The sequence below is a fragment of the Bactrocera tryoni genome, chromosome 5 (genome assembly GCF_016617805.1).
Source record: "Bactrocera tryoni isolate S06 chromosome 5, CSIRO_BtryS06_freeze2, whole genome shotgun sequence".
Taxonomy (NCBI): Eukaryota; Metazoa; Arthropoda; class Insecta; order Diptera; family Tephritidae; genus Bactrocera; species Bactrocera tryoni.
This window is the reverse complement of record NC_052503.1, coordinates 61,979,495-61,985,597: the sequence shown is the minus strand read 5'-3', so window position 1 is coordinate 61,985,597 and position 6,103 is coordinate 61,979,495.

The following is a 6,103-nucleotide window of genomic DNA, read 5'->3' as shown; positions in this document are numbered from 1 at the left end:
TGTGGGGACCTATCGCCGGAAGTTCTGGCCAAAGTGATGGAAAATGCCATAAAAAGGGCTCAAATGACAATCAACTGAAAATTTAAAAGATAAAATAAAAATAATCCGCAAGCAGAATCAAAGTTTTTCATTTTTTTTTAAATTATAGCCAAAAAACATTGAAAGATTATTTTTGGGCCACCTTGTATATATCAAGCATTGACCGACATTTTCGATCAAAACTCAACCATAGTTACCGGAGTCTAAACATTCGGTACCTAGGGGCTTGAACAGTTATTGGACTTAAACAATTTTTGTTCATAAGGTGGCACACACTAAAAACATTAATCGTGCAAAGTTTTATCCTGTTATATTAAGTGCTTCTTGATTAGTGTACTGGAAACTAAACGAATCAAGTGAAATTTAAAATTGTGCTATATGACAAGTAGGCGTGATTGTAGTCTGGTGTCTCCTATTTTCATATTAAGTGTAAGGAGAATGCCACGTACTAAATTTTGTCGAAATCGGTCGTTCAGATCCGAAGATATGGGATTTTCCATCCCATTGTCCAATTTTCGTACCGGCTCTTATGAAGCCTTCTCATACCATCTTGTGTGTATAATTTAAAGTCTCTGGATAAGAACCGTTTTTATTACCTTCTCAAGCTTTTAAAGGACAGTACATGATATTTCGCTGTCATTAGCAACTACTCTCCAACTTTTTAAACCCTAAAAAGGGTGACGAGCTCAGCCGATTTGGCCATAACGTATGTTTGTCTTCTCGATATATCAAACGAGCATATAATCATCCACAAATGAATTTATATGTGTTTTAATAGATATCTAAAGAGTTGTTTTGACTCCTTGCATTTATTATGGAAACTAGTGCAATCAACTTCATACTCTCTTTGAGCTTCTGACAGCTCACAATAAGATTTTATATTATACTAGAGGACCCGTCCACGCTTCACTGTGTCTGATACATAGATAATACTACTCCTACCATCTATATGATTTCTATTAGTTGGATGTGAGGTTTTTTTATTGTTTTTGTTATTGTTTTTTTTTTTTTTTTTGAAAAAATGAAATGTTCAAATTTTGAAAAAATGCTTATTATTTGAAATATAATTTTTGTATTTATGAGTTGTATTAAATTTTGACATAAAGAGATAAAAGGTTTCCAGCCAAATTGGTTCAGCCGTTCTTGAGTTATAAATGGTGTAACGAACGACAACTTTCTTTTATACACATATACATATAGATTTAAAAATTTTTGAATCATGACTAATAGATTCCACTCAATAAAAGTGCCTCAGACTCTTCCTTATAGAGTCACTCTATCTATTTTGCCCACTTGTCATGTGAATAATTCGGTAGTAACAAATTGTATCTACAGTTCACAAATTATCCATTTTCTCATTAAATGAGGTACTTAGTTTTCCGTTTATAATATTTTCTCAATGTCATTACTCGAGCTTGTGATAAATTACATAATTAATGTCAACAAAAAGTTCCACCAGTATAACAACTTTCGATTGACAGTCCTCGCATTTCTGTGACATTTTCAAATGCGTTAAAATATGCTTTCATCCTCAGCCGCTTTTATGCATTCATGTGTGACTGCAAGCATAAATATAATATCTGCAATTGATACTTTGACTGAAACTTTGCATTCACATTCATGCATATAATTTCCACTCAAAATTTTCTCAAATACTTGAAATTATGTAAATGATCAAAATTATTGAAATTTGCATCATAATTGAAAACTGAGTGAAGTGTATGCTTGATTCGTACGTCAAGTGTGTGTACTTTGCAGCCTACTCACGTGCAAACGCACATAATTATGTCAAATATGGCATATGTGCATATATACATACATACATACATATGTACATACATATATGTTTATGGATGAGTGCGTGGTGAAGAAGAACCGCAAGTGTTATAAACTCATATAAATTTGTTTACCCATACCACTACGAGTTCCAAGAGTGAGCTGTGAGTAAAGAGATAAATATGTGTTTGTGCCTTCCATCTTCATAGGCGCACACACACATGCAAACAGCTGCTACTTGTTGATGTGTTGGTTACCATTTCCAACAAAATAGATGCAAGGTAAGAGCCCGTGTAACATATTTCAATATTTATATATACGTCCCTATGTATATACTATGTATACTTAGTTTCCTCTTGTGGTATATTTGAGGATTATTGCACTGAAGTCAATTGAGGTGGCAAATGTGGACTTACACTTACAAATACATCGAATGCACTCAAGCGTCGTGAAGCATGTGCATAAGTGTTGGTGTCTCCAAATAAATCACATTAGTACACATAAATATATATACAGCGAAGATTTATGCGCACTGTGCAGAGTTTTTTTTCCTACAATCCGCGTACATATTCCTAATACGGCCAAGTTTCATCAGCTAAATACATATGTCAGCAGAAATTTATTACAATCATCTAAAAAGCATATAAGTCATTCGCATGCATCACTACATTTCCGTAGTACCGCAACGACCAACTAATCCAATCACATCGACTATTCAGTGTCTTGCCGAATGCACGATACGCCGACTTCTGCAACAACAAAAATTGTGAATAGCGTCTTCAAAATCCAATTGCTGGAATTGTTTGTAAGGCTTAGTACCTGTCAGCCTACAGGCAAAGGTATATGTATGGAGGGGTAGTAATATTTTTAGCGGGTTGGAGTTTCCTCATGAGGTTTTGAGGTTAATAAATCTGCTTCATGTCCTCTAATGAATTTGCAAGCATTAAACCAGTCTATAGGCTTGATAATTTATTCTAGGGCTTAAGAAATAGGCTTAAATTAGTATTAGATTTGTGCATAAAAATTTATCTCAATTGATTTTTTTAAACAAAATTCCAAAATGGCGACTTCTGTTCCAATCTTCAGTAACAACTTTTTCAAGAAGCCTATACTGGAATTTCGTGCTATACAAGGCTTTCCGCGACACATTCGTTTGAAGTCTTAATGCTGAACGCTTCGACATTATAAGGTTTTGGAGAAGGGAAGTACTTTTCTATCAATTGAATAGTATTTTAAAGACTATAAATTTTACTTTAAGCCAAAAAAAAAAATCAAGCGACTTTTGATTATTTTCAACTGGTCTAATCCTTTAGCGTTTAATAAAACTAAACTAATTTCTTTATGTACTCCTTATGTAGTAATGCAAACGCGGGCCCAGGGTGGGCGACGGTTCCTTAGAGGGGGGGTTTTTAGTGACCTGCAAGTGGCCATACCGCTGCTGTGACGATAGCACCGATGATGCGGAAGGCATTTTCCATCCCCTCACCCGCAAAAAAATAAAAATAAAAAAAAGTACCCCTTATCACAAAAAATCGTGTTCCGCCTCTGGACGCCGTGTCATCATGCATACATTATAAACTTTCGCTTTGTGCAGACATCCCATAAATTTGTACAGAAACTGTACTTCACATAAGCGAATAAAAAATGTGTGCAAAAATTATGCCGCATACAAATTTTATACAAAATTACTGCTTGCCTGTAAATGCTGCTTTATAAATGCAAATGTCACAGGCCGTTCCTACAACAAAGAGCCCACACTCTTTCCACCTTAAGTAGTCTGCGTTATGTTAACGCTTGCGCGGCGTTTGAATTTTAATTTAATACAGAAATACATATACATATAAATCAGTAATTTAATCAACAATTCCCAAGCTGTGTATCGAGGTCAAACTCTCGTGGCTGTTGCGCGAGATTGAACAATAAGTGGCACGGAGCACTGTGTGCATGTTTAGTGTAAATTATAGACAATTATTTTTTGTGAAATATTAAAAAGTGTGAACATTTAACAGGTATTGAGATTAATGGAACAATTTAGGCTTTAATTAAATATTTTTTTCAAAGCGGTTTGTAAATTTTGAAAATATTGTAAGAGAACGCTCCCAGATTTAGATATACCTAAGTTCTATGTCATCGACACCATCCCGTGTACAATTTGAAAAGTGGTACCTGAAAACTGTATATGTTCTTGGAAAGGCTTACTTACTGTACTTACCAAGAACTTCAGGTAAAAGAACTGAATACCGTCGACTGCCTTTCAGGAAAAATTTGTCGTTAAGATATCTTAGAAAGTGTAAATTTAGTGTCGCAGATTAAAAATTGTTAATTGTATTAACATATTAATTGCTTTAATGTGTAAATAACGTGTGCGTTTAAATATTTTACTTTATTTTTTACCTTGCTCAAGGTGCTTTTCAAAGTAAACAGCACCCGTAGCAGAGTGCCCGAGTGGTTTCAAAGTTTTCAAAGTGGTCGTGAGGATATAAAGGACGATCAACATGTGGGCCGCCAATCAAAATCCGTGATCACCGGAAATTCCATCGAAACTGTGCGTGAATTCATCAAAAAACTGCCGAAATCGTCATTGAAATTCATGGAAATGGAATTGAATATCTCCAAAACATCAATTTATCGCATTTTGGTCGAACATTTGGGCTAACGAAAGGTGTGTGCACGGTTTGTTCCGCACAAATTGATTGACGGCCAAAAATTGTTCAAAATCCGTCTCATCGATCGACGCTTGTGACCGATTATTTGACCAAAAATCACATTTTAACCATTAACCACCTCCCGTATTCACCTGATATGGCACGGACCTTGTAACTATTCCATAATAAGACAAGATTGGTTGAAATCATTTGTTCAGTTACTTTAGCCGTCAGAAGACTTATCAATTCCTTTAAAAATACAAACATTTTGACACAAAATTCATTTCAATTTGCGAAAATGGTCTCATATGCCTCTTTACCAATATTTCGATGTAGGCAAATAGCTGTAAATATTATTGATGGTACACTGAACGAGTCTTCTAATCCGAATACTTTAATAACGTTATTTATATGATTTCGCTTAACTCAAGTTCTATAATAAGATGGAGTAAGATAAGAATTGAGAAGGTGCAAACGTATAAGCACATGTTGAGATATTTTGCCAGGCCAGTTTCACCGGCAGTCTGGTATACGTAAGTGGATTGGCCTAGACGAACAGTCTACACAGCAGTATTTCTCAAAATTATTTGGTCAATGTTTTTCCCGCTACAACAACAACAGAGTTTTATAAGAGACATCAAATTAAATAAATAAATTCATAGGAAGTTCTAAATGATCGGGAAAATATTTCAAAACGTTACCTGGTGCTTTACTTAGATGGTAGACAAATGTAGAAAAATATTTATTGATGTTGTGTCCTATGCTAACATTATTTGAACTGTCGATTTTTTTATAAACAAAAAAAAACAAAAAAAAAATTAACTTCGGCTGCACCAAAGCTAATACACCCTTCACAGGTGCATTTCTTTTAGTAACTATGTGTTCAGTTTGTATGGAAGCTATATGCTATAGTAATCCGATCTGAACAGTTGTTTCGGAGATTATATTATTACCTTAAGCAGTAATTCATGTCCAATTGCGTGAAGATATGTCGTCAAATGAGGAAGTTTCCCATGCAAGCATTTGATTCCGATCACTCAGTTTGTATGGCAGCTATATGCTATGGTTAACCAATCTAAACAATTTCTTCGGAGATTACATTGTTTTCTTAGAAAATAATCTATATCGAATTTCGTGAATATATCTTGTCAAAAGCGAAAGTTTTCCATACAAACAATTGATTCCGATCGTTCGGTTTGTATGGCAGCTATATGTTATAGTGGTCCGATATCGTCAGTTCCGACAAATGAGCAGCATCTTGAAGAGAAAATGACGTTTGCAAAATTTCAAAACGATATCTTAAAAACTGAGGGACTAGTTCGTATACTATTTATACAGACAGACGGACAGACAGGCGGGCATGGCTTAATCGACTCAGCTCGACATACTGATCATTTATATATCGGGTGATTTTTTAAGAGCTTGATAACTTTTAAAAAAACAAAAACGCATAAAATTTGCAAAATCTCATCGGTTCTTTATTTGAAACGTTAGATTGGTTGATGACATTTACTTTTTGAAGATAATTTCATTTAAATGTTGACCGCGGCTGCGTCTTAGGTGGTCCATTCGGAAAGTCCAATTTTGGGCAACTTTTTCGAGCATTTCGGCCGGAATAGCCCGAATTTCTTCGGAAATGTTGT